The following is a 22074-nucleotide window of genomic DNA, read 5'->3' on the forward strand; positions in this document are numbered from 1 at the left end:
GAAGAAAGGCGGCCGTGCCCTTTTTGAAAGGAACCATCCCGGCATTTGCCTGGAGCGATTTAGGGAAATCACGGAAAACCTAAATCAGGATAGCCGGACGCGGGATTGAACCGTCGTCCTCCCGAATGCGAGTCCAGTGTCTAACCACTGCGCCACCTCGCTCGGTCCCAATATTTCTGCAGGGGACTTCTAACGACTTTTGAGTCCATGACACGCCGAGTTGCTGAACTACGCTGGGCAAAAGCAGGTCTGACACGATGTTAGGAGGTATCCCATGACTTTCGTCACCACATTGTAAAAGCTAGGCATTGGTCATTACCGAACTGCTTTCACACTACGTGTTTCTCACTGTGTATGTGTTTTTCTGGCTTTCACGTCAAAACTAGACATGATAGAAATTCTATCAGTCAATGTTACAACTTCTATCATCAGTCTTTTAACTCTTGCTCTTAGTTGTACGCATTTGCGCATGGCAATGCTTAAAGTAATGATTTTTCACTCTTCAGCGGAGTTGCCTCGATATTGAGACGGAACATGAGTATCAGTCGCACATTCACCTAGTGGGATGTGAGAAACCGCCTGAAAATCACATCCAGGCTGGTGGCACACCGACTCTCGTCGGTAATCCTCCAGGCGGGTACGATCCATGGTCGGCGCACCTTCCCGTCCCGCAAGCGGGCTTTACCACGCACCGCTATTGAGGCGCGTCTCCCGTACACGCACTATAAAACTGATCTAGCTGTTATCGACGACTTACATAAAAACCTAAGTACTACGGTATGAATACACTATACCTTCGAATTCGCTCCTACAACGAATACTGTAAATACTGGATTATGTTCAAGGTTTCTGAAACTACACAATGAATACTTAAAGCATTTAATCTTCCTAGTAGACTAAAGTTGTGTTGAGAAATTAGAGTGAGAGACTTGTTTTACTTCGTAATATAAAAAACGTTCAGTAGCCAAGATCTATAAATTCTTCTTTATTTTCGGCAACCAGTTTCGACAGACTTTGATTTCATCTTCCGGTCTTGAAAATTATTTGTTACGTCCCGAAATGTCAAGCAAACGTAAACAGAGATACATATGTGCATTTTTTGGTATATTGTGATTTTTTAAGAGTTGACAGTCATCTGCGAACGCTACATATACGGACATGGCCATATACAAAAGGTGCTTTTTGACTATAAATGTTTCATTTATGACTATCCAGTATTATGGCAACATGGCATGAGATTCTGCCACAACGAATATGTTTTGTAACAAAAAATTTTGAGGACCAAAAGATGACAGCAAAATCTGTCGAAACCGGCTGTCGAAAATAAAGTACCTATAGAAAATTTTTATCAAAATTGACACATGCGAGACTAATTTCGAATATGCCTCAGGGGATTATTGAGGGACTGTGACTATTTATAATGTGTATAAATGATCTAGTGTATAACGTCGGAAGTTCCGTTCAGCTTTTAGAGAATGATGCTGTTCTCTATATGAAGGCTGCAATGCCAGAAGACTGCAGCCAAATGCTGGAAGATCAAACATTTTTGAACTTTAATAGAATGTCTAGAATCAAATCTCACTTTTAAGCTGACCATTTTAGTGTGTTGTGACATTTTCCTGTCGTGTTCTAGATCCTTCCCTGTTGAATTTCTCCTTCTTATAACAGGTTTTGTAACCTACGGATAAGTAGAATTCAGTGCGCGTGTGTGTTTGTTAGAGTGTGTGTGTGCGAATAGTTTTTAGGGAAATTCTATATTTTAATTCTAGTCAGATTTCCACAGTTTTATTACTATTACTTTCATTTACCTTACAACTTTTCGTTAGGGCACTAAGTGCATAGATGTCATGAATCCAAACAGAGCAATGTTATGTCTTTCACGTCCAGATGTCGCTTGGTTCAAGTTTAGCACTGACAACTTCTGTTCACGTTCTTATTTCTTGTTACTTGTATATGGCCTTGCCCTTCGCTGGACGGTTCCCACCCTTATCCGTGTTAGCAATCCATTTACTACTGTTCTCACTACTCTGTTCTTCCACACTATTCTCCCCGTACTTTATATGATCTCTGGAATTCCTTTATATCTCTACAATATTTGTGATATTGGCTTCGTTATGTTTTCGCTGGCTGAAAGTTTCATCTACATCTACATCTGCATGGATACTCTTCAAATTACACTTAAGTGCCTGGCAGAGCGCTAATCGAACCACCTTCTCAATAATTCTCTATTATTCGAATCTCGAACGGCACGCGGAGAGAACGAACACCTGTGTCTTTTCTCGCGACTTCTGATTTGCTTAATTTTATTATGATGATTGTTTCTTCCTATGTATGTCGTCGTCAACAAAATATTTTCGCATTCTGAGGAAAAAGCTGATGATTGAAACTTCGTGAGAAGATTCCTCCGCAACGAAAAACGCCTTTGTTTTAACGATGTCCACCCCAAATCCTGTATAATGTCAGTGATATTCTCTCCTCTATTTCGCGATAATACAAAACGTGCTGCTCTTTTTGAACTTTCTAGATGTACTCCATTAATGTGTTCAAATGTTCAAATGTGTGTGAAATCTTATGGGACTTAACTGCTAAGGTCGTCAGTCCCTAAGCTTACACTCTACTTAACCTAAATTATCCTAAAGACAAACGCACACACCCATGCCCGAGGGAGGACTCGAACCTCCGCCGGGACCAGCCGCACAGTCCATGACAGCAGCGCCTGAAACCGCTAAGCTAATCCCGCCCCGCACTCCATTAATCTTGTCTGGTAAGGATCCCAGATCACGTAGCAGTACTCCAAAAAGAGGACGGAGAAGCGTAGTGTAGGCAGTCTCTGAAGTAGATCTGTTACATTTTCTTTTCACTCATCCTTTCTTCCAGAGTTTTTCTATCTCAGTTACGCTTGACATTTACGCAGTATTGGTGACAGTCTTGAGACAATACCGACTAGTGTAGTTAGGACGATAGATATGCATATGTTTTCGAGATGGCGCTGCATTGTTTTGCCTAAGGTAAAGGTGGAAACACTGTGACAGAGAGATATTTCAGTGTATCGATCTCGTGTTACTGTTTTTATTCATAATAGTAATAAATACATGTTATTCGAAGTTTTTTGTTATTTATAAAGTTAGAAAACATCTCAGTCAACATATGACGCCGTAAAGCTGTCACCACGGACAAAAAATGACTGCAAGGTAAATGTATCCACGGGAGCTGTCGATTTAGGAATCTATGTTATTAGTGAGAGTTCGAATCAATTCAGCTTACACTCAGTTATGGGTATAACTCGCGGTATCCTAGGAGATTAAAGTCGGACTCTTGGATTAATTAATGGGTTTGTCCTGTATTAAAGCGATAAGTAGTCTGCTGTTATAATTCCGTCCAGTCATTCGCGATGAGCCGTGGTGCGGTCGACCTAGCTTCAGTGGTTATCTCGGTTCGATATCTCGCGCTAAATTGAAGCTCTGATTACTAGAGGGACTCTGGCGCGACTAGATTTAAAAAGCCGAGCACGATGGGGCTGGGAGAGAGAATGAGTACGTCCGTGCGGAGACGAGAAGCGGAGCCACCGTGCAATTAGCCGTACGCCGTAGGCTGTGTGTTGTGTCCCGTGTGGTCGTATATGGCGGTGTTGGGTTCTGCCAGGCTGAACGAAGTGCGCCGTGCCTGCCCTCGGCGCGTGTTAGCTTGGCTTAGTTCCAGGTGAGGATCGCGCTTTCGGCAAACGCCGTTGCTGTTTGTTTCCTATTGAAGGCACCGTTACGGGTGTAGCTTGTGGAACAAGGTATTACCGATTGTGTGTGGAACGCAGTCAGCTCTGGATGGGTCTCAAAGAGCGGCTAATGTAAATGGGAATGGAATTACAGCACTAGCAATGAAGGACGCAGTAAGAGTTTTATTACTGGTAAGCACTACCCTGCTCGAAACACACGTGTTGAAGTAAAACTGTTGGCAATTCGGGGTTACCAGACATTGATTTAGTTTCAGTGTTCGCGTAGAAACGTGTCGGAAAGACCTTTCCTCAAATTTAAAGACTGTAGTAAGCTAAGTCATTTAGATACTGTTTATCGATAGTTAAATTTACTAGTTGACATTTTTCACTATCTCGTCTGGCGCCATCCATTGTTAAGCAATAAACATTCTTGGTAACTTAAATTCTTTGCCTGAAATATGCTAATTACACAAAGACCTGGTGGTTTCAAGGTTAAAAAAGGTTTTATTCCCGCTTCCTGATTATTGTATGTGCTTGACAGTTGTTGTATTGCAGGATATATTATATGCACTCAAGTTTTGTTTCTAACGTTGATGTAAGCCCAACATCGAATCCATAGAGGCGACATGTACTCGTATATGTGATACGAGCCGAACGCTCAATCAAGAGTAAATGCCGCCATGAGAAAGGGGTTCGTTTTTTAAACAAAAAAAAATGGTTCAAATGGCTCTGAGCACTATGGGACTTAACTTCTGAGGTCATCAGTTCCCTAGAACTTAGAACTACTTAAACCTAACTAACCTAAGGACATCACACAAATCCATGCCCGAGGCAGGATTCGGACCTGCGACCGTAGCGGTCGCGCGGTTCCAGACTGTAGCGCTTAGAACCGCTCGGCCACACCGCGAAACAAGTCGCCTGATTCCCACTTGCTGTTAAAGCGATTGCTCTACTTGCCATTTCATTCCTTATTTTTTTCTAATAATTTAAACTTATTGATAAATTTTGGATACATTATTTTTTTAATTTATTGTAAAAATTTACTAAAGGATTTTTGAAACTTATGAAACCTTCGAAAATTGAAAGTCTTAAATATTTGATGTTTCCTTATTTACTGTAAAGTTTATTGGAAAATTTTGGATACTTGTTTCATTGCGAAGTTTATTTAAATTCAAATTCAAACTGTCATGGTTTGGTAATGCAAGTAAACGAACGCTTTGCTTAAAGTACGAAAGATTTCAGCAAGTTGTAATTTTGAAATTGCCGTTCTCAGATGTGTAGTACAATAAATAAGCTCTTCTGAAATCGTGGTTAAACATTTCTTGTCCAAGCACCTCTCTTATTCCACAAGCTTTGAACTGCCTGTTTGTTCCAAAATAATTAATATTTGTCTGTTTAAAACTTCGTTTGAACTTACGTTTTAGAAATTACGGGACCAGGCGTCACTGTTATGAAGTGGAAAACCAAAGTGGAATAAACGTGTATAACATTCAGTAGATTTCTACGACAATGCTTAATGCCATTCTTCCACTCATCACTGTCCAAAGATTGAAAAATCTTAAATACAGCAGCAAGAGCAAAAGATTTACATCCTGTGATTCGCGTCTATTTTCGTTCAGAAGTCACCGTCTGCTTTTTAATCTGGTCATCCATATGCTATCAAGGACGTGGGTTAAAGGCGTTTCTTTCGTTTTCTCTTATTCTTCTTTTCCGTTCTCATTTTTTTCTCAATGATTTTGCGTTGGAGTAATTCTAGTTTAATCCGAACGAATATCCAGAGCCTTAATTTTTTATGTCCTTTTATAGATGTGTTCGTCGGTTTTTCACCTGTCCACTTGCAAAATAAAAAAAAAGAAAATGGGAGAATGCTGCACATGAAATGTGAATCCTAATTATTCAGAGTGTTTCACTAACAGATACACGATTTATTGCCCAATATTGGTAATCCATGCGGGGTGTTTCAGCGGAGAACGGGCTAATAATTGTAGGCATTTATTCATCACAGAGTACTGTGTCTTCTTGCTTCACCTTGTGTTCGGTAACTCTACCGGCCTTCGCTGACCAGAAACTTTATTCTACGTAGGTCGTCTACTAGAACACAGTTTAATCGTGGGATAGCGTCAGTGTTACTTGTCGAGTGAAAGAATGAAACGCATAGTTCTACGAACACGATTTTCTGTGATATCTTCTATAATAATTGCCTTTTATGACGTTTAACATTCATTTTATTTCACAGCTATTACTTGAAGTTTCCAGTTGCGAAATGCCACGTACTTTTCGTGATTCGATCGTAGAGGGTAATTTCTCACATTCTTATAAATTATAGTACTGTCTCATTCTTGTTTATTGACGACTCGGAGATTAAAATTAGCTGATTTGCAATAAAGACGCTGTTCACAGTCAAAAGCACTTATTTGGCAAGACTACGGTGGATTGACGTTCTCTTCAATCTACCCGATCTCACACCGTTTGATTTTCCCTGCGAATGTGTAATCCTCACTGCTACCACTGACATGTAGATTTTCTACTCATAGGTAATTAATACTTAGTTAGTGCAGGCATAACGATTACCTTTTAACAATGTAATAGGCGCTAATTTTGTTCTAACTTTTGCTGCTGGCTGCCGGCTAGAAAACAGTTGAAAGGGAAATGTACTGCTGCCTGTTAACATAGATATCTGTCTACACAGACCAGAAAATAATGTAGTTACTTGTGTCTAACACGGAAGACATTTAATTGGATATACAGAGTGGTCAGAAAGAGCGTGAAGGTTTTAAGTGTGTTACAAGGTAGGCTGTGCTGAGAAACAACTGTTATGAAAAAAACTCTATACGTTGCGCCGTTTCTGAGTTAATTAGCATCGAAGTCAGCCAGTCAGGCCTTTGCACGCGAAACTTCAAGAGACCCGCCAGAGACGGTGTCGCCAAACGTGTTCCACAACCGAACACGACAGCGATACAAAAATTGGACATAAGAATCGAACACGACTCTAAGGCTGAGCAGATTAGTGCGCTATTATCCATGCTACGACAATGACTGACACTAATTGTACCTGGCGGGCTGCTTGAATTTGCTAACTCTAGTGCTATTTTACTAGGAAACAGTGCGAAGTATCGAATTTTTACCTGGTGTACCGGTATGAAATGAGCGTTAAGATACAAATGTGTCGATAGGGAACATCTGTAGTGAACGAGCCTTCATTTTTTTTGTTTGGTTGGTATGACATCTGTCCAAGAAATTTAGTATACATCAAGTCATGGAACAAACATCATATGTTTTCATCGTGTTAACAATGTCGAATTTTGTACCAGAAAATGATGATTTGCGGAAAGCACTAATTTTTTGTTTTAATTTGAAAAAACGTGCTGCAGAGTCGCATCGAATGCTTGTCGAGGCATATGGTGATCATGCTCTATCAGAAACAACATGCAAAAGATGGTTTCAACGGTTCAGAAATAATGATTTTGATGTAAGAAATGAAGAACGTGGAAGACCACCTAAAAAGTTCGAAGACGCCGAATTGCAAGCAATATTGGATGAAGATGATACTTTGAGTCAGAAGCAAATGGCAGCAATGCTAAATATTGCACAACAATCAATTTCTGACCGTTTTAAAGCTATGGGAACGATCCAAAAGTGTGGAAAATGGGTGCCACATGAATTGAATGAAAGACAGATGGAAAACCGAAAAACCATTTGTCAAATTTTGCTTCAAAGACATGAAAGAGAATCAATTTTGCATCGAATTGTTACTGGCGATGAAAAATGGATTTATTTTAAAAATCTTAAACGGGAAAAATCATGGGTTAATCCGGGACAACCATCAACATCGACTGCAAAACCAGATCGATTTGGCAAGACGTTCGGTGGGATCAGAAAGGTGTGGTGTATCATGAGCTTCTAAAACCCGGTGGAACTGTAAATCCTAATTGCTACAGACAACAAATGATCAATTTGAACTATGCATTGATCGAAAAACGACCAGAATGGGCCAGAAGACATGGCAAAGTAATTTTTTTACACGACAATGCACCTGCACACTGGTTCAGGATACAATCAAATCACTTGGCTGGGAGCTGCTACCCCACCCGCCGTATTCACCAGACGTGGCCCCTTCCGACTACCATTTGGTTTCATCAATCGGACAAGCATTGACTGAGGAACACTTCGATTCCTACGAAGAAGTCGAAAATTGGGTGTCTGATTGGTTTACTTCAAAAGACGAACATTTCTATTGGCGTGGTGTCCACAAATTGCCAGAAAGGTGGTAAAAATGTATAGAAAGCAACGGTCAGTACTTTGAATAAAATGTTTGTACTTTTCGATTCAAAATCAGTGTTTGGTTTTCACAAAAAAATGCTTATTTCATACCGGTACATCTGGTATCTTAACAAATATTTAATGTTCGCTGACGCTTCCTGGCAATGCTAGCATCCTTTACTTTTCGCCGGCCCTGGGACCACGAGATTTCACCGAACTGGCAGGGTCTACTAAACAGGTGTGCTGCAGATCAACCAACTCCAGTAAACTGATGAAGTAATTTTCCACAAGCAAACCTAACGATGTCTGTCACTAATCGGAGAAAGATAATTGAGAAACACTTGGTGCGAGGAATGCCACTCGACTCTCAACATAATCAAAAGTTAGGTATTACGTATACATAGACAGAAAGACCTGTTATTGTATGATTACACGACTGCAGAGAAATCATTGGAAGCAGTTACTTCCGTAAAATATCTAGGACTATGCGTATGATTTAACGTGAAGCAACACTAAGGCTGATCGCAGGTAAGACGGACGCCAGACAGATCCATTGGAAGAATCCTCAGGAACCGTAGCCCAGCAACAAAAAAGGTAGCTTACCAAACGCTCGTTTCACCAATATTTGAGTACAGCTCGTCAGTCAGGGATCTGTACCACATAAGACTAATAGAGGAAATAGGAAAGATCCAAAGAAGAGCAGCATATTTGGTTACAGGTTCATTTAGTTAGCACGAAAGTGCCACCGAGATGCTCAGCCAACTCCAGTGGCAGGTATCACTTTACTGTTAAACTTCCGAGAGCGACCGTTCCTAGAAGAGTCAATCAATATATTATCTCGCGAGATGACCATGAAGACAAAATTAGAGAGATTGGAGTCAACACAGAGGCTCACCAATATTTGTTCTTTCCACGAACAATCCACGACTGGAAGAAGAAAATGGAGAAGTGACAGTGATGACAGAGTACCCTCCACGGCGCCCGCCCGGTTAGCCGTGCGGTCTAACGCACTGTTTTCCAGGCGGGAAGCCGTGCCGTTCCCCGGCACGAATCCGCCCGGCGGATTAGTGTCGAGGTCTGGTGTGCCGGCCAGTCTGTGGATTGTTTTTAAGGCGGTTTTCCATCTGCCTCCGCAATGCGGGATGGTTCCCCTTATTCCGCCTCATTACACTATGTTCAATACAATACAATGCCCTCCAATACAGCATACACAATATGGTGGCTTGAGGTGTACAGATGTAGGTGTGAATGTAGAATTACGAACTTTAATTTTGCTGGACCTGCCCTCTTCCACACGGAGAAGGTGATTGGATTATACGCAACACACAGGGCATACATACGCCGCAGAGTGCCTATGTCCTGCCACCACTCAGAGGCATAATCTGTAGAATAGGACACCTGGCATTGCTGGTAAGCGTCGGCGAACATTTTGGCTCTAACAAAAGTTGCTCCCTTCGACGTGATCTATCACCCGTAGACATTTGATGCAAAATCTTTGAAACAAAGTCTTTGGCCAAAGGCAAAAAAAAAAAAAAAAAAAAAAAAAAAAAACACTTTTAATATCATATTTCCTAAGAATTCTAGAAATTTTAGAAGAAATACTTCCAGCAAAGGGTAGAAAAGCAACTGATTTACTACTATCCGGCGCTGGTTCACGTGATGGTCCACTTAATTTGATGATCGGTATATCCGTTGAGCTTGAAGACAGCCTTAAGATATTACAGTTCCTTTGTAAAATTTTCTGAATCAGAAATGGCATAATCAATCTTGACCAATTTACGTAGAACGCCCATGCCTTTGGCCAAGACTAGAGCCCTGTTTGGATCTCTTAAAGATGATTTGGGATTGAGAAAGCCTGGAGCTCATAAAATTTCCTGTCATTGCGGAGAGGCCTGTATTGGACAGAGTAGTTGCACTGTTCATGAGCGATGTGTGGACTATCAGCGTCACATACGTTTGCTCCCGCCTCAACGAAGGACATAACATGTCGTTTAAAGAGGCACAAATTGTTGCTCCGGCTTTTCGTTACTGTGATTGTGTACTCAAGGAATCCATCGAAATACGATTATTCGATGACATTGTTAATAGAGACAGAGGTTTTCCTTTAATTAAGATATGGAACCTTTTTTTATCTGATATAAAACGACAACGGTCTAGTTTCCGACTCGCTACAGTTCAATTTGCGATTTATCACTGTCGCCAGTTTCTACCGCCGGTGGCGCTGCAATTCTTCGCTTCGCAGGGGGCTTCTCACGCAGGCGCAGTGGCCAGGACCAGGTGCTTAAAGGAGCCGCCGTTTCTAGTTACGGCGTGATTGAGTCTCAGCCAACGCGCCTGAAGATGGCGGCCAGAGGGATCGCCGAAAATCGTGTATTGAAGACGATCATATCCGGCAGCTTACCCGTGACGAGCTTAATCTTATAATAAATTTTCTTGAGAACGAGAATCTTACGTCCTCAAATCAGCATCGTCTTACAAAGCATTGCTTATGCAAGACTCGGCTTGCCCTTTTCCCACGTGATATACCGCGAACTGTGAATGAAGATCATAAGGCAGAGTCCATTTTTCTAGATTTTTGGAAAGCATTTGCAGGCTGTTAAAGAAGGTACGATTATATGGAGTATGTTCCCAGATATGTAGGTGCCTCGAAGACTTTTTAAGTAATAGAACCCAATATGTTGTCCCCGACAGCGAGTATTCATCAGAGACAGGGTATCGTCAGGAATTCCCCAGGGAAATGTGACAGGAACGCTATTATTTTTCATATACATAAATGATCTGGCGGACAGTGGGAGCTTGCAGTCTGTGCTTCCACAGTGAAATTTTCACTCTGCAGAGAGTGTGCGCTGATATGAAACTTTCTGGCAGATTAAAACTGTGTGTTGGACCGAGGCTCGAACTTGGGACCTTTGTCTCCCGCGGGCAAGTGCTCTACCGACTGAGCTATCCTAGCAGGACACCTTTCTGCTGGAGTGCTAGTCTTACAAAGTTGGCAGGAGAACTTCTGTGAAATTAGGAAGGTAGGAGACGATGTACCGGCGGAAGTAAAGTTGGGACGGAGGGTCGTGAAATCAAATGGCTCTGAGCATTATGGGACTTAACATCTGAGGTCATCAGTCCCCTAGAACTTAGAACTACGTAAACTTAGCTAATCTAAGGAAATCACACACATCTATGCCCGAGGCAGGATTCGAACCTGCGACCGTAGCAGTCGCACGGTGCCGGACTGAAGCGCCTAGAGCCGTTCGGCCACCGCGGCCGGCAAGGGTCGTGAGTCGCCCTTGGATAACTTAGTCGGTAAACCATTTCCCTGCGAAAGGTAAAGGTCCCTAGTTCGAATCTCGGTCCGGCACACAGTTTTAATCTGCCAGGAAGTTTCAATCTGCGCTTGTTTGCTGATGGTATTGTGTATAGTAAGGTGTCCAAGTCGAGTGGCTGTAGGAGGAAACAGGATGATTTCGGCAAAACTTCTATTTGGTATGGTGAATGGCAGCTAGCTCTAAATGTACAAAAGTGTAAGTTAATGCGGATGAGTAGAAAAAACAAACCCGTAATGTTCGGATAGAGCATTAATAATGTGCTGCTTGACGCAGTCACGTCGTCTAAATACCGGACGTAGCGTTGTAAAGCAACATGAAATGGAACGAGCATGTAAAGACTGTGGTAGGGAAGACGAACGGTCGACTTCGTGTCATTAAGAGAATTTTGGGAAAAAGTGGTTCATTTGTAAAGGAGACCGCATACAGGATGTTACGAAATTCCTGGTACAAACATTTAGAATTTGTTGAGGGGAGTGAGTACATTATATTTTGAATGGGAACCCGTGCCTGGAAACTTACCGTTTCTGTTGTAAGACGATTTAAATTTTGATGTTTAACCTTCCAACTTCCACTTGAAGCATTACAATTGTTAGGTAACAGTTCGAAAGGAAACATAACGAAATATCCATGTATTACTAAAGCACAGCCGCTCGGGATAGCCGCGCGGTCTCGGGCGCCTTCTCAAGGTTCATGCGGCTCCCTTCGTCGGAGGTTCGAGTCCTCCCTCGGGCATGGGTGTGTTTTTTGTCCATAGCGTAAGTTGTGTGTGAGTTTAGGGACCAATGACGTCAGCAGTTTGGTCCCATAGGATCTTACCACCACCACCACTTACGCACATTTGTTTGTATTAAAACCAACACATGACGCATTTACATTATTTCAAAACAAAAAAGAACCCCTCATACTATACGTACAGAACAGTACTGATGCATTACAACAGTGGTTCGATGTGGCGACCACCAACGTTGTTACAGATACTGCACGTACGAACCACGCTCTAGTGCACACTCTTCATGCCATCTGGTGTCGCTTCAGTTCCTAGTGCAGTGGACGGAACTCATGCCAGCATGTTTTCCTCGTAAATTAAACTTTGCATCCAATCCCACAAGAAGTAATCCAACGAGTTAAATCCGGCAATCGCAGTGGCCGCGCGTTTGGGACCACCTCGGCCTATCCAACTTCCACCATATCGTCTGCTGAGATGTCTCCGGACCGCACGTGGGAAATGAGGTGGTGCACCATCATGCTGAAACCACATTTCCTTACGAAAATTCAGTGGCACATCATCCCCTGTACCCTTCTGCATACCAGGACAAAAAGTTCTGAGGCTTTTCTTTTTCCCTCAGCAGACGTGGACGCATTACGCATCTGGACTGAAACAGTCATAAAACGGAAACGGTACGTTTTCGGACATGGGATCCTATTCAAAATATTACGTACTCACTCCCCTCTACTTGTCCTAGAAGTTCGCAACGGGAATTCCCGAACACTATATATAGGACGCTAGCGCGACATTTTCTTGAGCACTGCTCGAGTGTTATGGGGTCTTTATCAGGTCGGTTTAAAGGAAGACATCGAAGCAATTCAAAAGCGGGCTGTTAGATTTGTTTTTTGTCTAAAACTGACAGCAACCAGCCACTACTAATACTGCTATTTATTTAGGTAAGTAGCGCCGATACCGGTTTCGAACTGGCAAGTTCATCATCAGACAACTGTTCACATCATTTTCAAGATATACTTTACATTATCGTCGGTTTTCGATTTTTGTTCTTCCACTGGGGCGAAGTATTTTTGGTGTATTGTTGCCGTCGAAAATTCCGCGCGATTTTGTTGCAAAGTTGCAGGATTGTATTTTTCGAATATATCCAGCACTTATGTAATTTTTACATCACCATACTGTGCAAAGCACCACACACACACACACACATACACACACACACACACCAAAAAGAATTTTCCACAGGTGAAGTTACCACAAAGATTGCAAATTTACAAATAGAACCTTTGTAAATCTGCAACCTTTGTGGTCCCACACGTGTACACGTTCGACACATATATCGCACCCATCTCCTCTTCTCCTCTCTAAGTCTACTTCTGCCTCTCCCCGTCTCTCCGTCCAGTAGATGTGAAGCGTTTATTTACTCCAATCTGTATTGTTTAAGAACTAATGTGAACTGTCTTTGCAGTGGCATACCGAGGAAATGTCATTTCTATGTAACTGAGACAGCAGTGTAGAAATTAAGAATTATTTGCAGAGAGAATTATACAAATTGAGGTTCGCATTTGTTGGTACATCCTCCACATTCAGATAAATAGTATGCATACACACAATTGAAGTAATATCTATTTAACTCAGGATCCAATGCATTTCGTTACCCAGGCGCTAGGACGTAAAAATTCCGGGGTGAGCCCAGTCTAGAGCAAACGCGGGAGAGACACAGAGATGACAGATCCACTCGATAGCATTTAATAGATTGCCCTTGTGCCTTATTTACCGTAGTCGAAAATGCAAGTTGCATAAGAAATTTCAGTCTCTGGAAGGTGCTATGTTGATGGATATCGTTTTGATTTTGTAGTCGATAGCTCTCGTAGATGAAAGCTGTCCGAAGCGTTCCCAACTGTCATGACTTTCCTTACGCTTTATCAACTATTGGAGTGTGTTGTTGCCATGATATATCTATCCACGGTCCATTCGATACATGTACCTCATGTCTGTCCACCTCATCCAGCCCCATCTCTCTGTCTACCGTCTCTCTGCCTATGTCCACCTCCCTTCCTCTCTGTGCCCATCTCCCCTACCTCTCTCCACCTCCTCCCCTCGTCTGTATCATCTTCCTCCCTCTGTCTCTGTCCCCACCCTCTTCTCCCTCTCTCTGATCATCTCCTTCTCCTTCCGTCTCTGACCATCCCTCCTCCTTCTCTCTCTTTCCACTTCCTCATACGCCCTCTTCACCTGTCCACTTCCTCCTCTCTGTCTCACTCTGTCCATCTCCGCCTCCTCGTCTCTCTGTCCATCTATTCCTCCCCACTCTCTTTCTCTTTATGTCCTCTTCCACTTTACTCTATGTCCATTTCCCACTACCCCCGCTTTCTCTGCAAACCTCCTCTTCCCTCCTTTCCCTGTCCATTTCATCCTTCCCCCGCTCACTACCCAACCCCACCTTTCCCCATCTCCGCTCAGCAGTGTCCATCCCAACATGTAGACCTACTACCTTCCCAATAGAGATTAATTTTATTTGTTTATTGTAGGGCTAGTATTGGGCAATAAATACATAAAATTAATCTCCATTGGGCAGTTACATTATATATATATATATATATATATATATATATATATATATATATATATATATATAAAGTGTAGTGAAGACATCTGTAAGGTATTAAAGTGCATATATATATATATATATATATATATATATATATACTTTTTATTACTTCCAAATTCGCCTTACGAGTTTCGGCATTCCGTCGTTTTCAAAGACTATAGAAGAACAATGCAAAGCAAAACTGGTATCGAAAGATATAGAAATGTTACGTTTCTGTATTGATTAGAGAAGTAGTGTAATGAGAAGAATATGCTTTTCTATTTTAACAATGTAATGTCAGTCATATAAAATTATTCAATAAATACATTTTATTTCGTCAACATTTTCAATAACTAGACAAGTGCAAACTGCTATCGATGAACAAACTGAAATCCAAGTAGGCTAAATAGCTAGGCGGGACTGGATGCGTGGTACAAGTAGCAATTATTTGTTCACAACTGTAGTTTTCGTTGTTACATCGTATGAAACAATTTCATCAGTAAACAATTTACTTTCACTAAACAAATCAATTTACAATATTTTACAAAAATGTATTATTTTTACAAAACAGTGCATAACAGATCTTTCGAATGGTGGAAAATAATACATCAGAAGGGGTCAATGAGCGGCGCTACGGTACATGAGTCAAATTGTCTGCTAACAAAAATAATTTTTGACAATTTACACCGTATAAATTAATAGTATCAGTTAAGTTCATAAACGTCATTGTATGATAATTTACAAAGTATAGAAATACCAGTTGAGACCTGTAACTCTCACTTATGAAGAACAGGCGGCGCCCATGCATTGCCATTTCTGCCAAATGCGTAAGCGTCATACAGGAAATTCAAACAATTTGAGAAGCACAATCTTGGAACACCATGCATTAGCTGCAACATTAGCATATGGCAACCAACACAGATCGCCTTATCTAATTAGCTCCTTAACCCCAAAACATCAGTTTAACAAAAGCACCATCCAAAATACAATCATATTACAATATACATATTACAATTTTATTGCTAATGCTACATTGGTAAATATACTACCTTACATAGCTTTTTCCCTTTTACTTATATTACATGTCACATTTTTTTCTTAGAATTTGTAGATAACTCTTAGAGAAATAGGTGTAACTGCGTAATAAATGTAAGCTGTAATTGTACATATGATAATTAATAAAAATTAAAACTAAAGAGATTAGAAAGGGGTAGGAAGGAGTAGGTTTAGAGCTGGCACATTTAAAATAACGAACATAAGATATTCTGCAATGCTATTGCTACAAATTTTTTATAAAATGAAAACTTTAAATTAAATAACGCGAAACCTTGTGAAACAGCTATAGTAGCGCTGTTGTAGGGGACTTTCAGTTTGTGCAGTGCAGCGTAAAGCGTTGAGTAACAACTTATGAATATTTCATGCCTCTGACCAATACGAAGGAATGACGATATATGTGTAATAAATAATTATACATTTACTCATCTTCTGTAACAACTAGAACATAGGGGAAGCCACACAAAGGATCACAGCTATGTGGGTAAAATACAAAATGGTGCAGTATTAATATTTCTTGCGCTACCCATGTATTCCTTTCTAGCACTGGAGTGACGTTTGGGAGGAATGGATCTCTAATCCCCATAGAGTTATCTCGATTTAGGTTTAACGTTATGCCTTTACATCGATTAAGGAGAATTCTGGGATAGTTCTTCTGATAAGAATATGTACGATTTTTCCCATTCTTCCCCTATCCGAGCTTGTCTTCATCTGTAAGGACCTCGTCTTGACGGGACGTTAAACCTTGATCTGGCTGCCTTCGCAGGATGCTCGCCTGTCCGTATAATGCCATGTTTATGCAAACGAAGAAAAATGTCACCATCTTGTAGTCCCTTTTGATTTATCCTTCACTTTGAACGCAAGACATTAGGAACCAGAGGACCGATAACGTGACGCGCACGCCCCTTGTTTCCACAGACAGATATCCCCGGCCACGGACCTGACGTAGCTTCATTTCGCAAAGATACAAGTCACGAAAGCTTTCGGCGCAACGCTTAGCGACCTTCTCTTAGAGAGGAAAAAAAAAGAACTTGGTATGAGCCATTAATAAAATTCGCAAGCAGATTAGCAATCCCTTGTTCGTAAATACCCAGTAAGTAGTAATAAACAAGAATTAATGTCTCCTGCGGCGTCGCAGCGAGGACCTTAATACGGCCACTGATTCTGCTGAGTTATGTGCTCTGCGGCAGCTAAGCTGAGCGCACGCATGGCCAATCACCGCCGCAGTTTACATCCGAGTAAATACGGCTTTACAGTCTCGTCCGCTGCGTTCCACAGAACTCCTGTCTCTGCATAGAAGCATGCTGACAACTGACTAGACGTTCTCACTGTTGCTATGGGTTGTCGTCAGTTGGTGACATATCTGAAGTTAATGTATACTTCTTGGCTGTGTTCTATGAAATACAATGTAAGATTAAAAAAGAGTGAAAAATTAATTAAAAGAGAATGGTAGAAGAACATTCGTAAATTCAGTGTGTCTTTAACCTTTAGGGTCAAAATTATACACCATCTGATCAGAAATATTTGGACATCGCTATGTAATGCGGAACATATCACTAGATGTCACGAAAGCGGACCCACCAACGTAAAAGAAGGGTTGAAATATTGTGTTCTCATTAAAGTAGCAGTAACAGAAGAATCGATCGGTCAGGAAGCACAATGACTATGAACTTTGGTTATTCATTGAATGTCACCTGAGTAACAGATACATCACGGACATTTCAACCATTCTAAATCTGCCCAAGTCGATTGCTGGTAGCCGGCCGCTGTGACCGAGCGGTTCTAGGCGCTTCAGTCAGGAACCGCCGGCTGCTACGGTCGCAGATTCGAATCCTGCCTCGAGCGTGGAAGAGTGTGATGTCCTTAGGTTAGTTAGGTTTAAGTAGATCTAACTCTCGGGGACTGATGACCTCAGATGTTAAGTCCCACAGTGCTTGGAGCCATTTGAATCGACTGCTGGTGACATTATCGTGAAACGGAAACGCGAAATAAGAACCGCAATTAAACCAAGACCAGACAGACCTCTTGTAATGACGGACAGGGACCTTGGAGCATTGCGGAGAGTGGTTATAAAAAAACGGTCGAGCAGCTCCTCATAAGCTGCACGTGCATGCAATCAGCGTTAAGCGACGCTTGAAGTTTTGAAGAGAGCAATGCCACTGGACAGGGGATGACTAGAAACGAGTAATTTCGAGTAAGGCCTCGAGAACGTTACCTGGCATCATGCGTAGAGTCAATAGTCAAGTGCGGAAGAGATGGTGTTACTGCAAGGGGGTGTTTTCCGTGCTTAGTGTGGGATCCCCTTACCATGTTTAAGAAAACGCTAAATGCGGAAGGATACGACACACTTTACTGCATTGTGTTGTAACGCCGGAAATGCATATCCTCCGATTTACATCTATTACACTGCAATTTTTTTTCCTTATTTTGTTACCTAAAGATATGACATTTCTGTGTCTTTATATATTGTAATTGTTTTACTATATATATATATGCATTTATGTTGGTTTGTTTTGTGAATATTATTTGTATTTATACGCTGGGTCTGGCCTAGGGAAAACTATGCTATCGAACGAATACATCGATAGGTCGTGTGGAGAACAAAAGTGTTTAGGATCTTTGGTAGTGTTAACTCTGTCGCGTGGAGCGCGGGCAGAGAGGGAGTCTGGCTGGAGTAGTGCAGTGGAGCAGGTGTGTTGTGTGACGCTCCCGCGAGTTGCCGCGCGTTCGGGGTTGGACAGCATGTAATTGCGCTCGACTGGCTATAATAGTTTCTAGCACGGTGTCGCCGACGGGAAGCATTAGCTGGCACACATCAAGAGCCCGTTTCGCCTGGTGACCGTGTCGAGAAGAAGGCGCGCCAGCATCCAGCTTCTGCAACAGTGACGGCCGACAATGAGTGACTGTCGCCACCTCCTCGATCGACGACTTCAAACCTTCAATCAACCAACAAGGAAGACTAAAAGCACGTAAAGTTTCAGAAGTGTATGGCAGACCTCAGCTTTTAAAATTGTTGCATCACAAAATTACAGCAACTTAGCATGAACCTTTGTTGTTCATTGTCCCAATTGCATTACCAAGCAGGGTCCCTTCCTTTTCCGAAATGAACCCGAGTGTCGTTGAAATTCAAACGCCAGCATTAAAATAATATAATTCGATTTCACTGCTTTAATTTCAAAGTTCAGTTAAAGTATTCATAGCTGGCTACAATATTTAGATTACACGAGCACAAATTAAGAGTGCGAGTTTTGTTAGCATATTTTAGCTTACCTGTGACTGCAGCTCAGCTTGGTACGTACTAAATTTTACTATTGTTAATTGTTCAGAATCATTTAACTCAAGTTGAAAGTTAAATCTCTTATTTCTAAATTGCGTAGATTCAAGTAGCTTTTGAAATGATTGTTGAGGTAGCCCAAGACTAACTGTATTTTACTGAATTTCGATATGCTTCAGAAACAAAGTTCACTATTAATCTCAGTCACTAAATTAACTTTCAATTTTCCGGTTTTATTAATTCTTTTGCTAAATTAAGTCAGAGTGCAGTGAAATTTATTACTTCTGACAAACTTTCAGTTTCCACACTACACGTGTCAACCTTCAGTTGCCACGCTTCTAGTGCTAATTATATGTGTAATAACCTTTCTTTTTCAGTTACTATAGTAATTGTCCATAGGACTGGCGACCGTAATTTCCCCCAAATCTCAAATATCTAATTACCGCTAGATAATTTTTGACGTAACGGCCGCACATTTACTTTCTTTATTAACTTTACCCCTTTTCAAAATTAATTTCCACCAGTTTCATTTGCATTTTTCCTTTCATTTAGATGTAACCCTTTCCTCCCTCTTTACCGACAGATTAACTTCGGTGACGATTGCTTTTCCCAAATTTCCATTAGGTACACGCGGTTTAATTTTTCACTGTCATTAAGGTCGATAAGTGAGGGGGAGGTTACAGTGTACAGTGTGTAGTGGAGGAACAGTTGGGAGACGATGATCGTGTTTATCAGCATGATAATGTACCATGCGATGTAGCAGCATGTGTGAGGCAAACGTTTGTCGAAATGGAGTGTCCTGCCCAGAGGTACGACCTGATCCGAATGGAAAATCTTTGGGATGAGTCAGAAAATCGGCTTCGCTGAAGACCCAGCGTCCAACATCACAGCCTTCTCTGGTTTCGGGTCTTGAGGAAGAATGAGCTACAATTCCTTCACAGACATTCGGGCACATGACTGAAAGTGTTTCCAGCAGAGTTAGCCCATCATAAAGACCAAAGATGGAGACACGGCAGACTAATGTCTACGAATGGGTGCCCAGATACTTTCCATCAGATTGTCTACAAAGGCGAGAAATTCTGAGGCTACGAGATTTGTGTAAGGAACATGTTCATACAGGGTGACAATTATTAAACTATATGAAATAAAATCGTCATAACTTCTGAACGGTTAGCATTAGGACGTTCAAACTGCACGGTTGGCCGCGGGACATGATGAGAATTTGGTTTAGCGACGATGCCCACTTTCATTTGGATGGGTTGTCCGCTCCTGGAAGCTGAGTGGTCAGCGCGACAGAATGTCAACTCTAAGGCCCGGGTTCGATTCCCGGCTGGGTCGGAGATTTTCTCCGCTCGGGGACTGGGTGTTGTGTTGTCCTAATCATCATCATGTCACCCCCATCGACGTGCAAGACGCCGAAGTGGCATCAAATCGAAAGACTTGCACCCGGCGAACGGTCTACACGACGGGAGGCCCTAGTCACACGACATTTTAATGGTTTCGTCAATAAGCAAAATTGGCGCATTTGGGGGACTGAGAATCCGCATTTCGCGATCGAGAAGTCTCTTCACCCTCAACGGGTGACTGTGTAGTGTGCAGTGTCCAGTCACGGAATAATCGGTGCGATATTCCTTGATGGCACAGTGACTACCGGATAGTACCTGAAGGTTTTGGAAGATGATTTTATCCCCATTATCCAAAGTGACGCTGATTTCGACAAGATGTGGTTCATGCAAGACGGAGCTCGACCCCATCGATGCAGGAGAGTGTTTGATGTCCTGGAGGAGCACTCTGGGGACCGCGTTCTGGCTTTCGGGTAACCAGAGGCCACTGGAATCGGCCTCGATTGGCCACCATATTCTCCGGATCTGAACACATGCGGCTCCTTTTTGTCGGGTTATATTAAAGACAAGGTGTACAGCAATAGCCCCAAACCATTGCTGATCTGAAAACAGCCATTCTGGAGGTGTTCCGAAACTTTAGCGGGCCATGCGGAATTTCGGTATTCGTCTGCGCCACATCATCGCCAATGATGGTAGGCATATAGAACATTTCATAACCTGAATCCGAATAACTTTAGTGACGTTTACATCTTGAATAAAGTGTGTGCACGCCCTAGTTTGTAACTAATTTACGTTTTTTTTCATATAGTTCAATAATTGTCGCCCTATAAACTGCTCCAGTTTCGTAATAAAGAACTATGTACCGCAATAGCTATGTTTCGAGTGATGAAAATCCGTACGTCGCACTTGCTTCACATCACCAGAAACGATTCTTTATGAACTTGTGAGTTGGAATCCAGCAAGATAAACTAATAGGACCTGCCACTTAGTTTGAATGGTGCACGTTAGCTGGCGTTCCTTCTAGATGTTTTGATACAGTTATTGGAGTGGACACTTCCTGTTGTCTGCTACAGAATGTGATTGCGGCAAACTATGCTGGAGAGCTTCTGTGAAACTTGGACAGCAGGACAGATACATTGATGCAAGTACGGCTGCGAGGGGGAGTTGGTAAGAGCGTTGCGCGCAAAACGCAACGATCCGTGTTCGAGTCACGGTAGGGAATAAATTTTTAATCTGCCCGGAAGTTGCAAAACAGCACTAACTCCGAAGAAGAATGAAAGATTTGTACCGTATTCCAACCTGACATTCATGTCTGTGAGCACCTGTACAACAGGTACTCTCATTGGTGGATTGTGCAGCGACCTCGAAAAGATACGAGATACAGCCACACGGCAAGGCCAGCATCCAGAAAAGAACAACGTGGTTATGGTCAGACGCCACAGAGGACCCACACAACATAGATTATGTTATCTACCGCCTAACGCCACACCCAAACCATCATGACAACCACCAGTGAGAGCAACGGGAATCAACAAAGCGGTGGTAATAGAAGCACCGAAGTGCAGAGATTACCCAACAACGAGAGCTAAGAAGAACCCGTCCAAGGGAGAGCGAGCTATCGTCAGTCAAAAATGTTCCCAGGTGATCATCCATCTGGATATGAGCAAGCGCACGGTTCCACTCAGACACTCCGCTTGACTGTATCAACCCTGTGACTCAGAATGCACTAATAGCCGCCGCCCAGAAGAGCCCATCTGAATATTCTACAAGTTATACTAGTCATTGTTCGCTAGATTCGAGACTAGAT

Source organism: Schistocerca americana, chromosome X (genome assembly GCF_021461395.2).
Source record: "Schistocerca americana isolate TAMUIC-IGC-003095 chromosome X, iqSchAmer2.1, whole genome shotgun sequence".
Taxonomy (NCBI): Eukaryota; Metazoa; Arthropoda; class Insecta; order Orthoptera; family Acrididae; genus Schistocerca; species Schistocerca americana.